Here is a 15,368-nt window from a genome sequence, read left to right as displayed (position 1 = left end):
TGCTGACGCAGTCTTTATTTTGTTTTGCGTTCATCCTTTCTACAAAGCTATGGCGAATCACCAGAGGGCTAAAGCCCTTGGTGTTCCATCCACAGCATCGCCCAGAGCTCTGACCGTTTCCGGTTCTTTCTCCGTCTAGTTTCAGTTGAAACGTAATAAACTGGTGATCGCTGAGAGTTTCTTCTTCCTCAACGGTCCAATTTCTCACCCACCGTGCAGCATTTTCGGTGCTGAAGGTGACATCTATCCAGGATTGATAACGTCCTTTCAAAAAAGTTGGTTTCATCCCATCATTGTAAACAACGCAGTTTAGCGTTGCTAGCCATTCAGACAACAGACGTCCCCTTTCGTCTTGTGTCTCCCCCCCCCATTCGGGTGACTTCGCATTGAAGTCACCCGTCACAACACAGGGTTTCCCGCCATGGGACCCTATGCTGCCCACTAGGTTACGCAGAGCACGCTCTGCTATGACAGTTTCGACATTGGGAGAAATGTAACAACTGTATATGATACACTCTCCCGTGTCTATCCATACAAAGCCAAGCCCCTTACCCCAGGCATAGACCTTTATCTTCTTGTTCATGACGGCAATGGCAACATCATTGGCATCGTCCGTCCACCATCCATTGCTGCGAACCCTCCCCTCGTTAGGTTCGCTCATCAGGATCACATCCCGACCTGTTCGTCTACAGAAGCTCGTTGCTGCGTCGTGGGCACCATGGCTTCTGTTCAAGTTAATTTGGAGGAACCTGATCACGGTGGTTTCTCGTTCTCAGCGCGAGCCGCCTTCTTTCGAAGACTCTCACACACCAGCGTCTTTGCTCGGTGACCCCTTACGCCGCAAACCGGGCAGAACATCTCCTTTTCGCAGGTCTTCACTGAATGACCTTCTTCTCCGCATCTGTGGCACAGTTTGGACCTGTCCACCCCTTGACATCGGGCCGCCATGTGTCCTGGCTCCCAACACCTATAACAGAAAACACTGTTAACTCGTTCAGTGATTTTGCATGTCACTAAACCAATCTTTATCTTGCCCTTACTCAAAATGGCGTCAGCACTTTTCGCAGATACTTTAATTGTAGCTACCTTACTCCCTCCGTATGCTTTTCGCAGAGATGTCACCTCCAAATCTGTGTTTGTGATGGTTCCATCCATAGCTGCTACTACGCTACTGACTATTTCAGTCTCCACTGCCAGCGCATCTAGGCCCTTCACATGTAGGACTTTGTCCTCTTTCGTGCTATCATCCCGTAGCACGATCTTACGATTTGCCATTTTGGAGCTTAGTGCCTCCTTGACTTTCTTTGCCTGATCTCCTTCTTTGCCAACTAGCAAAAGAAGTTTACCTTCTCTAGTCTTTCGGACTGCTCGTATCTCGCAGTCCGTTTCGGCCAAGCTTTCGCGTACTTCTTTGAGTACAGCTTCATATGTTTCGGTTTTGCTGCCTTGCACAATTACAGCATCCGTTTTTCTCATCCCTTTTGGTGATACAGATATGGCAGACTGGGCTTTCCCTTGGTCTCTCCATATCATTTCCTTTGCAATAGGTACACACAGTGTAACCTCCACATTTTCCCCTCTAAAGATGTATTCCAACATCTTTCTGAGGTGTTCTTCTCGGCCTGTAAGGTCGCTTCCAATAGCGACTTTTTCAATTTGAAGCTCTTTGAGTACTTCTTTCAACTCTTCCAAGGCTTCGTAGGTCTCTTTGAGATACCCACTTGCCTTATTTTTCTCGTCACCGGCAACTACAAACATATAGTTTTTCAGTGTCTCTTTTGGTCCTGCGACGTGTCCAACCACTACACTTCTTACAATTGGAGTCACTTTGCTTTCTATAGGGTTCTCCCCTTCCAGCACCGACTCTCTGTACTCAGGACATCGTTGATGCAACATTTTCAACAGTGCCCCTTCTTCCTTTTTGTCTCTACTCCTAATAATCGTTGGAGCAGCTTCTGGCATCATGGCAAGCGGATTTACTGCCTTAATCTTTACTTTTTCGAAGTAACTTTCTTTCCAGTCACGTTTCGAAAGGTCTTTAAAATCAACAAAGGATCTTTTATCCCCGATGTACAGCGGGACCTGACCTGACCTGACCTGACCTGACCTGACCTGACCTGACCTGACCTGACCTGACCTGACCTGACCTGACCTGACCTGACCTGACCTGACCTGACCTGACCTGACCTGACCTGACCTGACCTGACCTGACCTGACCTGACCTGACCTGACCTGACCTGACCTGACCTGACCTGACCTGACCTGACCTGACCTGACCTGACCTGACCTGACCTGACCTGACCTGACCTGACCTGACCTGACCTGACCTGACCTGACCTGACCTGACCTGACCTGACCTGACCTGACCTGACCTGACCTGACCTGACCTGACCTGACCTGACCTGACCTGACCTGACCTGACCTGACCTGACCTGACCTGACCTGACCTGACCTGACCTGACCTGACCTGACCTGACCTGACCTGACCTGACCTGACCTGACCTGACCTGACCTGACCTGACCTGACCTGACCTGACCTGACCTGACCTGACCTGACCTGACCTGACCTGACCTGACCTGACCTGACCTGACCTGACCTGACCTGACCTGACCTGACCTGACCTGACCTGACCTGACCTGACCTGACCTGACCTGACCTGACCTGACCTGACCTGACCTGACCTGACCTGACCTGACCTGACCTGACCTGACCTGACCTGACCTGACCTGACCTGACCTGACCTGACCTGACCTGACCTGACCTGACCTGACCTGACCTGACCTGACCTGACCTGACCTGACCTGACCTGACCTGACCTGACCTGACCTGACCTGACCTGACCTGACCTGACCTGACCTGACCTGACCTGACCTGACCTGACCTGACCTGACCTGACCTGACCTGACCTGACCTGACCTGACCTGACCTGACCTGACCTGACCTGACCTGACCTGACCTGACCTGACCTGACCTGACCTGACCTGACCTGACCTGACCTGACCTGACCTGACTTTTTTTTTTTTTTTTTTTTTTTTATTCGGAGGAGAGGAAAATACGTTACGTACACCCCGGTTTCTATTGTGAGACCGGGGTAGTGTGGGGCTCTCCGACTAGGTGGACGTGTCGGCCTACCCACTAAAAACCTCTCCTCCTGTTCCTCCGCAGATGTTCGGAATCGCTTTCGCATTACTTCGAACAAATGCTGCTTTCTTTTCCGCTAAGTTGGCAGCCTTCCTTCCCTCCTTAGCTCTTCCCTTTCCTTCGTTCTTATAATATTTCTGACGAGTTGTGAGGTGTTCGCCCAGTTCTCTTCCGATGATAGCATCACTTCCACGAATTCCTCAGCATTGGGCCACGTGAGAGTCTTCTTCATGTATTCGAGCCTTTCTCCGTCGAACCTCTCGCACAAGAAGAGGGTGTGCTCCGGGTCATCCCTGTCCTCACCACAGAACTCGATGCCCCGGCCCGGTCCGGGCACCCTCATGCTTCTCTGGTGAGGGGGGAGGGAAGGTCCCCCTCTATGTGTGGTTTCACTGTATCCGTCCTGGCTTCTGGCACTTTACCTACCTCCTCGGTCTCCATCTGTGACATGTGTTTTTCTTCCGTTTGGGGTGGATGTCCGTTCTTTGCTGTACTGATGCTACGGATAAGTTTCCTAACTTCTTTCCTGCGAACGGGGCATTTATTTGATCCCGTCCTGTGGCCCTCCTCGTTGCATTGTAAGCAATATTCATTGCCCCGGCAGTCTGAGATTTTATGCCCCGGCTTGCCGCATTTCCTGCACAGGTTCTTTCTTTCCGGTCCGCTACACTTTGTGGAGATGTGTCCCTGTCCCCAGCACTTATAGCATCTTACGAGCTCGACCTTCTCGGTAGTGGTGCATAGACACAATCCTATTCTGATTTGCCTTTGGGTTAAAAGGCTTTCTCCTAGGTCCTTTTTGACCTGTATCGTCGCGACCTGCATTTCCGCTGGTCCCTTCCTTAGTGCTTTAACAACTATTTCTTGGGGCTGTACCGCCATTTTCTTTCCGACAGCTTCCGAGATTTGTTCCGCTGTGATATCGGCTTCGATGTTTCCGATATGTAGCTCCATTCCCTCTCCCCTAGGTCTGCTGATTGTCACCGATATGGCGTTGTCCTCTTCCACTATTGTCTTCCTGGCGTTTGCCAATGCTTCCTCGTTATTCTCGGTAACGATCAGAAGGTCGCCCTTATTGGTCTTGAGTGCCTTATATATTTTAAGATTCTCCGAGTTACCCAATGTCTTTTTGACTTTCTTGAGAAGGTCAATATACTCGCACCCAGGCTTCCGTACTATGAGTGCCCCAGTTTGTTTTTCCACACCTCTTCTCTTTGTTTGTTTTGGATTTGGATTTGCCGTGGGTATCCCGTTTACGGTGAAATTTTGGGGAACATGTATAGCCAGTTCTCTTCCCTTGTTCCTAAAAGCGATTTCCGCCAGTTTTCTTAGCTGATCGAGGGATGCCCTCGGAGGGATTGGGATGGCAACTTTTACCCTACCTTCGACCTGCATTGCATCAGCAATGTCCCTCAGTTTCTTTAAGATTTCTGCATTTAATGCTTTATCTTCCCAATTTGTCATCGACTTCTCGATCCGAATCTTCCATACGTATTTTGTGTTTACCTTTGACTTGAACTTCGTTGTCTGTACAATGTAAGAGATGTCGTCTTGTTCTTCCTCTTCCTCGACCAATTCTGGGTATCTCTCTTTGAACAGCCTCCCCATAGCTGTGGTGTCTAAACCCCCATCCTCTTCGTTGAGGAAAATTCCCAGGTCCCAGTCTCTAGATGCGGCAAGCGGTGATCCCTTGATTACCTTCGTAGCTTGATAGACGTCTTGCGGCCATTCTAGGTTTAGTACTCTCTCAACCTCCGCATATGTGCCGGGACGGTCCATCTGTGTCAGGATTTCCCTCCTGATGGATTCTTTGTCGTCATCGGTGCTTTGGGCGGTGGCGTCTACCCCTTGTTTCTGCTCCCTTTCCCTTTCAAGATCTTGGAGCGTCCGTTTGAGGATCTCAATTTCCTTTGCCTGCTTAGCTGCTTGCTGTTTAACCGCCTCCAGCTCCGCCCTGAGAGTCTTGGTATCCTCAGCCTCCTGTGGCGGGTCCGTCTGCGCATCCGCATCGTAGGTGATCCTTTCTACAGGCTCCCATCTCACTTCCTCCAACCAGGCCTTTATGGACTCATTTGCGAAAACTTTAGTGTTCCTATTGATGCTCTCCACCATATGTACGATCTCTTTCTTGGGCTGGTACGATGCTTTGATGGTGTTATTCAGCTTCTCCGCTATTTTGACGATATTTCCTATTGCCTCAATCGCCGAGAAGGCTACTGCACTTTCCTTTTTATTGTAAGCAGTCTTTGGACTTGGCGATGAGTCGACGTACTTCCTCTTTTTTGTACTGCCCTCCGATAGGGAACTACACCTCTGTAGTCTGCTAATGAGATTTAATCTGCTGTGTAGAGGACCTGTTTTCGGTGTATCCACCATACTACCAGAAGCTCTTCCAGCCCCCTCCGCTTGGTCTTTCTCTTTCTCTCCAGTAGCAAGAAGCATCTCGGCCTGGTTGCCCACCGAAGATGCCCCACGGTTGCTTGCTGACGGTCGGGAGAGGCCCGCTTTACCACCTCCGGCGACCGGCACTGGGGAACTTCCCCCCTGTGCAGTAAACTTATTTCCTTTTTCGTCCTCCATCATATAAACCAAGCTCGTAGAATTTCATTTTATGCCTCCTGGCAGGCGTGTTGTCGTCTTGTCCTTTGTCGAATCCCCTCCATCCTTAACCTGGTCCTTGTCCATTGCGGTCTGCCGTGTTTTTTATCCAGGAGGTTGTCTCCTCCCTGCGCTATTGGTCCGCGGTGGCTATTTTATTTCACCACTACCCGCCGGCAAGCCGGTGAGGGCTTTCCCCTATCCGCCACCTGGGGGACGCGCCCAGTAGCGGTTGGCCTCCGCCCTGGGACCTGACCTGACCTGACCTGACCTGACCTGACCTGACCTGACCTGACCTGACCTGACCTGACCTGACCTGACCTGACCTGACCTGACCTGACCTGACCTGACCTGACCTGACCTGACCTGACCTGACCTGACCTGACCTGACCTGACCTGACCTGACCTGACCTGACCTGACCTGACCTGACCTGACCTGACCTGACCTGACCTGACCTGACCTGACCTGACCTGACCTGACCTGACCTGACCTGACCTGACCTGACCTGACCTGACCTGACCTGACCTGACCTGACCTGACCTGACCTGACCTGACCTGACCTGACCTGACCTGACCTGACCTGACCTGACCTGACCTGACCTGACCTGACCTGACCTGACCTGACCTGACCTGACCTGACCTGACCTGACCTGACCTGACCTGACCTGACCTGACCTGACCTGACCTGACCTGACCTGACCTGACCTGACCTGACCTGACCTGACCTGACCTGACCTGACCTGACCTGACCTGACCTGACCTGACCTGACCTGACCTGACCTGACCTGACCTGACCTGACCTGACCTGACCTGACCTGACCTTTTTTTTTTTTTTTTAACCCAGGAGCCCCACCCCGCTCCTGGACGTGGAACCCGACCTTAAGGTAGAATTGGTTCCCCCGTTCTTCACCTACCCGAAGCCCCGGTATCGCCGTTAGGCATGTCTTCAGGGGGCCGGGCTCGTCTGTTTCTACGCCTCCACTAGCTTCAGCTCCTGCGTCTTATGACGCTTCTTTTCATTTAGCCATTGCCATTGACCCAAGCCGTCGCCCGCCTCCTGCGATTGGCGTCGGTCAAATCAATGGATGACTGATTCCACCTGCTTTAAATACTCGTCAGCACCTCTGACGAGTCTCCTGGGCTGTTTATTTGCCCAGTCTTTTCATCCTCCATTTTGAATTTCAAAATGTCTTCAGTGCAACGTTGCACTTTTCTCCAATTTTTATTGCTTCTCAGCATAATCTCTACCAGATTATCTGGATTGATTTTCTCATTGACGAGCTGTTCCAGCCTATGCCGTATCCCAGCCCATTTTCCACATTGGAACAATACGTGCTCGGCAGTGTCCATCTCACCGCAGTACACGCATCTGTCATTTTCTGCTCGATGCATTTTCCTCAAATAACATCGGAAGTCGCCGTGTCCTGAGAGAAATTGTGTCAAGTAAAAATTTACCTGACCCGCATTCTTCTTTCTTTCTATCCACTGTCTTATATCTGGAATAAGACGGTGCGTCCATCTGCCTTTGGAACTTGCATTCCATCTGTTCTGCCATTCTTTAATAGACCATTCCCGCGCCTCGCGCTTGGTGTGTGTTCTATTTCTTACCTTGACTGTCTCATGGATTCTGAGATCAATGGGAATCATCCCAGCTATTACTTGGACAGCATCCGCCGAAACGGTTCGGTATGCCGAGCATACGCGAAGAGCTGTCTTTCTCTGAACCTGTACCAATCTTTCTTGGTACTTCAACATGTCGAGTGCAGTAGGACCCCAGATTGGTGCCGCATACATGACAATCGAATTTACTACTTCTGCCATTACCTTCCTCTTTGAAGGTGATGGTCCTTTTACGTTTGGCATTAGCCTCCCCAGCATTGCCCCCATCTTTTCTGCTTTAGCTGCCACACGCATTACGTGTGACGTGAAAGTCATTCTCTGGTTTATGTCTACTCCCAAGTACCTGACATTTTGTTTAGGTCTTAGCTCAACATTTTCCACCTTAAAGACAATGTTCTTGTCTGGTCTACGTCCGCCTGCAAGAAGCACAGCTTCAGTTTTTTCTGGAGCCAGCTGCAAGCCATTTTCTTTCATCCATCGTCCAATAATTTTGGACGTCATCTCTACTGTGCACATCAAGTTTTCGATGTCCTTCTCTATCACGACTAGTGCTAGGTCATCAGCATATGCCACTAGTGTCGCTTCCTTTGGAATTTCCAATCTAAGAACTCCATCATAAAGGATGTTCCACAAGGTCGGCCCCAATACCGATCCTTGTGGAACTCCACTCGTCACCTCCATGACTTGTCCCTCGCCCAAGTCTAGACTTCTTTCTGATAGGTAGCTACCTATCACTTTCCTCAGGTACATGGAGATACCCTTTTTCCTCAAGGCCTCCATGATGTTTTGCCAGTTTGCCGAGTTGAAGGCATTTTTCACATCGAAGGTGAGCAACACGCACCACCTCTTCCTTCTCGTGTCTCCAGAGTTAGCCCATCTTGCCAGGGCCATAACTCTGTCTACCGCGTCGAGGGTAGATTTGCCTTCTTGGAAGCCAAACTGTTCTTCACTTAGGCCTCCTTTCTCTTCCAGCTCTTTTTTGAGCTTTATCAGTATTAACTGTTCATACAGCTTCGCTACCACATTTAGGAGACAGATCGGCCTAAAATCCGATGGACTGCCTCCTTCTTTTCCGGGTTTTTTGAGTAGAACCAATTTAGCTCGTTTCCACTCTTTCGGGAATTTCCCTTCACGTAGGAGTCCGTTATAGGCTTCCAACATGAGTACCTCTCCTTGCTCGTGGGCAATTGCTTTAACAATTTCCACTGGAATGTTATCTAGTCCCGGTACTTTGCCCGTTTTTAGCTTTCGTACCGCTTGTTGCATTTCATTGGAGGTGATGCCCTCTACCCCACACGTCTCTGTGAGATTCCATCTTTTTATCTGATGTTTTGGGAACAGCACATCGGCTATTCTCTGTCTAAATTGTGGGCTTAGAGTGATTTGCTCTGAACCCAGTCTTAGTTTCCTGGTGGCTATTTGGTAACCAAGCCCCCATTGGTCTCTTTCAATTTCATTTATCAGTTCTTCCCATTTAGCCTCTTTAGCTTTTCTAATGAGAACACGATAAATTTTCCTTTTCTGTTTATACAGCTCTGTTACCTCAATGACTTCTTCCAGTCTATTTCTGGCCCTCAGTCGCATCTGTCTTCGTTTGACAGAAATGCATTCTTTCCTTGCTCTCGCAATGTCATCGTTCCACCAGTAAACCCTTGGTTTACCTGTGTTTCTTGTTCGGCCTTTCTTCGGAAGGTGCATGTCGCATGCTTCCTTGATGGCCTCCACCATGCTGACGAAGTTTTTATTTTGTTTTGCGTTCATCCTTTCTACGAAGCTATGGCGAATCACCGAAGGGCTAAAGCCCTTAGTGTTCCATCCACAGCATCGCCCGGAGCTCTGACCGTTTCCGGTTCTTTCTCCGTTTAGTTTCAGTTGAAACGTAATAAACTGGTGATCGCTGAGAGTTTCTTCTTCCTCAACGGTCCAATTTCTCACCCACCGTGCAGCATTTTCGGTGCTGAAGGTGACATCTATCCAGGATTGATAACGTCCTTTCAAAAAAGTTGGTTTCATCCCATCATTGTAAACAACGCAGTTTAGCGTTGCTAGCCATTCAGACAACAGACGTCCCCTTTCGTCTTGTGTCTCCCCCCCCCATTCGGGTGACTTCGCATTGAAGTCACCCGTCACAACACAGGGTTTCCCGCCATGGGACCCTATGCTGCCCACTAGGTTACGCAGAGCACGCTCTGCTATGACAGTTTCGACATTGGGAGAAATGTAACAACTGTATATGATACACTCTCCCGTGTCTATCCATACAAAGCCAAGCCCCTTACCCCGGGCATAGACCTTTATCTTCTTGTTCATGACGGCAATGGCAACATCATTGGCATCGTCCGTCCACCATCCATTGCTGCGAACCCTCCCCTCGTTAGGTTCGCTCATCAGGATCACATCCCGACCTGTTCGTCTACAGAAGCTCGTTGCTGCGTCGTGGGCACCATGGCTTCTGTTCAAGTTAATTTGGAGGAACCTGATTACGGTGGTTTCTCGTTCTCAGCGCGAGCCGCCTTCTTTCGAAGACTCTCACACACCAGCGTCTTTGCTCGGTGACCCCTTACGCCGCAAACCGGGCAGAACATCTCCTTTTCGCAGGTCTTCACTGAATGACCTTCTTCTCCGCATCTGTGGCACAGTTTGGACCTGTCCACCCCTTGACATCGGGCCGCCATGTGTCCTGGCTCCCAACACCTATAACAGAAAACACTGTTAACTCGTTCAGTGATTTTGCATGTCACTAAACCAATCTTTATCTTGCCCTTACTCAAAATGGCGTCAGCACTTTTCGCAGATACTTTAATTGTAGCTACCTTACTCCCTCCGTATGCTTTTCGCAGAGATGTCACCTCCAAATCTGTGTTTGTGATGGTTCCATCCATAGCTGCTACTACGCTACTGACTATTTCAGTCTCCACTGCCAGCGCATCTAGGCCCTTCACATGTAGGACTTTGTCCTCTTTCGTGCTATCATCCCGTAGCACGATCTTACGATTTGCCATTTTGGAGCTTAGTGCCTCCTTGACTTTCTTTGCCTGATCTCCTTCTTTGCCAACTAGCAAAAGAAGTTTACCTTCTCTAGTCTTTCGGACTGCTCGTATCTCGCAGTCCGTTTCGGCCAAGCTTTCGCGTACTTCTTTGAGTACAGCTTCATATGTTTCGGTTTTGCTGCCTTGCACAATTACAGCATCCGTTTTTCTCATCCCTTTTGGTGATACAGATATGGCAGACTGGGCTTTCCCTTGGTCTCTCCATATCATTTCCTTTGCAATAGGTACACACAGTGTAACCTCCACATTTTCCCCTCTAAAGATGTATTCCAACATCTTTCTGAGGTGTTCTTCTCGGCCTGTAAGGTCGCTTCCAATAGCGACTTTTTCAATTTGAAGCTCTTTGAGTACTTCTTTCAACTCTTCCAAGGCTTCGTAGGTCTCTTTGAGATACCCACTTGCCTTATTTTTCTCCTCACCGGCAACTACAAACATATAGTTTTTCAGTGTCTCTTTTGGTCCTGCGACGTGTCCAACCACTACACTTCTTACAATTGGAGTCACTTTGCTTTCTATAGGGTTCTCCCCTTCCAGCACCGACTCTCTGTACTCAGGACATCGTTGATGCAACATTTTCAACAGTGCCCCTTCTTCCTTTTTGTCTCTACTCCTAATAATCGTTGGAGCAGCTTCTGGCATCATGGCAAGCGGATTTACTGCCTTAATCTTTACTTTTTCGAAGTAACTTTCTTTCCAGTCACGTTTCGAAAGGTCTTTAAAATCAACAAAAGATCTTTTATCCCCGATGTACAGCGGCTCTCTCAATTGTCCAGGCTGAGACATCTCTGTTACTTGTGTCGACTTCCCCCACATTTCAAGAGGAGTCTGAGTCTCTGCGTTTTTTGTTACAACTTCTTTTGTCTGGGTGGCTACCTGAATGCCCACCCCTTTGTTTTCTGGCGATTCGACGAGTACAACATCGTCATCGCTATCCTCCATTTGTATATGTCTCTGCCATTTAAAAATTTCTTCAAAGACATCATCTTGCATAGCTTGCATGTCTGCCATGGCATAACATACTGCTTTTGCGTCATTTTTGATCTCCCGTCGCGTGTTGGGAGTATCGTCAATTCTGTCTTGCAGTACCTTGACCTTTTTTGCCAGTCTGCTTGTCACTTGTGTAAAGGCCTGTAGGATATCAGTACAGGTTATATTTCCTAGTACCAGGCTTTTCTGTTTTTTTATTCTAGTTTCAACTAGCTTTTTAACTTTATGTGCTTCCTCAGGAGTAGACACTCTTTTCCTTTTTGGAATTGCGCCTGTTGGTGTTTCCTTGTACACTTCGATCGTTTCGTCTAGCTTGGGTGTTTGTCCCACTATCAAGCTAGTTTGCACTTTTCTTTGTGGAGATCGAGGCGTCATGCTTGATCTACCAAACGGGTTAATGTTCCCCAAACTCGAGTCCTCTCCTGGAGTTTTAGGATTCTCTGCCTCGTCCAGTTTGGCGGTTTGTTTCCCCGCCGCTACTTTCAGAGCATCTGTTTTCGACAGGTCTTTCCTCAGAGTACCTTCTCCAGCCAGTTTCCCAGCTTCTTTCTCCTGTTTTAAAAATACCTTTTTCATGTGGATCCCACGAGTACGGGCGATGAGGTGGGGTCCATCCCAGGGGAGCGCCCGCTCCTAGGACAAGGCGTTTTCTATGTACTATGGGGACGCACCATCTCCCATAGTCGTTTCACCTGGTTTGACTGGGCACCTCCCAGCCATGGCTGTTGCATCCAACAGCCACAACCCGCTTGGTCGGAAAACTGCAAAAGCCGCCAGCGAGTTAAGGATTTTTTATAGAGGTTTTCATCCTCGTAGGCCGGCCGGTTAAGGCAAGCCTCCCGATCCCATCAGCCGAGACGTTCCCTACACTACGCCTTGTGTAGAGTCGTTGAATCGACCTCTGGGTTTGCGGTATTAGGAGGGGCTGGCGCTCAGCTCCCCCAGCTAAGATTTCATCCAAGGTCGCCACACCCTGTCACCGGGCTTTCCGGCGTTCTTTAATGGATAGTTTATAGAGGTTTACTCCTCGCAGGACAAAAGTCCCCCCGTTCCCCCTTGAGGGTTTACGGTATGCTAAGGGGATGCTCTTAGTAGGTGCTCCGACACACCCTTAAGCCCCTCCACCACGACAAGGTGGCATCCCATCGGAGGGGACCTGACCTGACCTGACCTGACCTGACCTGACCTGACCTGACCTGACCTGACCTGACCTGACCTGACCTGACCTGACCTGACCTGACCTGACCTGACCTGACCTGACCTGACCTGACCTGACCTGACCTGACCTGACCTGACCTGACCTGACCTGACCTGACCTGACCTGACCTGACCTGACCTGACCTGACCTGACCTGACCTGACCTGACCTTTTTTTTTTTTTTTTTTTTTTTAACGAGGTTTTGGGGAAAGCTCATAGCCTAACCCCCGGATCTTTGATGTTCCAGTGATCCGGGGAGTGTGGGATTCTAACCCACTAAAACCCCATTTCCTCTGTTTATTTCCGCAGTCGCCACCCGGGGTATCGCCTTTCGGCATTTCTTCCCAGATAGTGTCTACTTTAGCCTTTGCCTAGTCTTCTATTCTATTTGTTTATTTTTTACTCCATCTTTGTTTTTCTCTCTCATAATACTTCTAATCATATTGAATACAGCGTCACTTGTGTCTTCTTCTCCAGTTAATAAAGTGCTTATTGTTTCCTCGTTTATTATTCTACCGCAGCGTGTTTCGGCTTCTAGTCTAACATTTTCCCAACGAACGCATTGGAAGATCGTGTGTCTTGCGTCATCGGTTTCCCAGTCGCAATACTGGCACCTAGCATGGTCCTGTTTTTTTATTCTTTGTAGATACCTCCCGAAGGCCCCATGGCCCGTGAGTGCCTGTGTCACGTGGTGGTCAACGCCTACTACCTTCCTATTAATCCACAGCTCTATATTTTTTATGAAAACTTTTGTCCATCCTTCGTATGTATTCCAACTTTCCTGCCATTTTTGTAAAAGTTCTTTTTGAGCCTGCTCTTTTTCATTTTTTTGGTATATTTTGCAGCGTTCTTGCACCTTTAATTGTACCGGCGGCACTCCTGCGATAACCAGTAGAGCCTTAGTTGGTGAAGTCCTATAAGCCATTGTAATTCTAAGGGCCATGCGTCTGGTAATTCTTTCTAGTTTAGCTAGATAAGCATTATATTTAAGCACTTTTGACCAAGTAGGAACTGCGTAATAGATTATTGAGGTTACCACTGAAGTCAGCACTTTTCTTTTTAACAATGATGGGCCTCCTATGTTCGGGAGCACTCGAGACAGTTTTCCCATAACTTTGTCAGCCTTTTTACTAACATAGTTTACATGCGCCTTCATTGTAATATCTTTATCCAATACAATGCCCATATAGTTAAGATTAGGTTTTGTTGTGATTTCCAGCTCCCCAATTCTAACCGTCAGTTCTCGTAGTTTTCGTCGTCCACTCATCAGGATCATTTCGGTCTTATGTAAGCACAGTCTAATACCCATATTCTGTAGCTTATCTATTATATTTCGAATTGCATATTCCGCTTTATCTCTTAGTCTATCCACACATACATCTGTCACTACGACAGCAAGATCGTCGGCATATGCAACGGTATAAACTCCATCTTCCATGTCCAGGCGTAGAATTTGATCGTAGAAGAGGTTCCACAAGGTAGGTCCGAGGACCGAGCCCTGTGGAACACCACAGGTCATACGTATCTTTTTTCTTTCTGCGGTTTCTATATACCTGTCTGTTAGGTAGGATTTTATGATGTTGTTAAGGTATCTACTTACACCGCTGCGTTCCAGGGCCGCTATTATACCATCCCACGGAGCTGAGTTAAACGCGTTTTCAATGTCCAACGTTATAAGTAAGCAGAATTTTTTCCTCTTATAAGATATTTTTTCCTCTATGCTATTAGGTGCCTCTAAAACCTTGGTAATTGCATCTATTGTCGACTTGCCGCTTCTGAAGCCATATTGATGTTCATGCGGAATACCGCGTTCTCGCAGTTCTTTTTCCAGCCTGCGTTTGATAACTGTTTCTAAGAGTTTACCGGACACGTTTAGAAGACATATTGGTCTGTATGTAGGACTATCGCTTGGACACTTCTTGGGCTTCTCTATAAGTACCAGCCTTGCTGACTTCCAGATTTCCGGAAATTCCCCACGATTTAGGCAGGAATTAAACACAACTGCGACCTCATCTGGGCATGTTTTAGCAGCTAACTTGACTACTTCCGGAAGTAAGTAATCCAACCCTGGTGCTTTTTTTGTTTTAATACATTTAGCTGCTTCTAGGATTTCCTGCGTACTTATTGGGACTGGCACAACTTCAGTACCATCTATTGACCACCGCCTAGTTGGGGACCTGACCTGACCTGACCTGACCTGACCTGACCTGACCTGACCTGACCTGACCTGACCTGACCTGACCTGACCTGACCTGACCTGACCTTTTTTTTTTTTTTTAAGAGGATTAGGAAATCTGCTGGACAGACACCCGGAGGAAGATGTTCAACCCTCCGGGTAGTGTCGGGTTGAGCGACCACCGGATCCCAGCTCGACCGACTAAAACCCTTCCCTCTCTTCACGGTTAGCCCCACCCGGAACCGCCTCTCGGCATTACTTCGGGTGGGCCGTGGGATTCCTTCTACTACAGTTCTTCTTTGTCTTTCTGCTTAAGGATTTCTGTTAGCAGTCCACTTATTTTAGCCCAGTTTTCCGGGGATTCCAGCATTACCCCGATAATGTTTTCTCTTGACAGATGTACTCCAACGTCGTCTCTGAAGTCTTTCCAGCGTGGGCAGTATAGGATATGTTCTGCCGAGTCACGTTCCCCGCAGTAGATGCACTCATCGTCAGGGCATCTTTGTATTCCGCTAAGATATGATCGAAAGTTTCCGTGGCCCGTTAAAAACTGCGTCAGGTAATAGTTAAGGGTTCCATGATCTCTTTGGAGCCATA

This window comes from Tribolium castaneum, chromosome 4 (genome assembly GCF_031307605.1).
Source record: "Tribolium castaneum strain GA2 chromosome 4, icTriCast1.1, whole genome shotgun sequence".
In the NCBI taxonomy this organism is placed as follows: Eukaryota; Metazoa; Arthropoda; class Insecta; order Coleoptera; family Tenebrionidae; genus Tribolium; species Tribolium castaneum.
Note: the sequence above shows the minus strand (reverse complement) of the source record.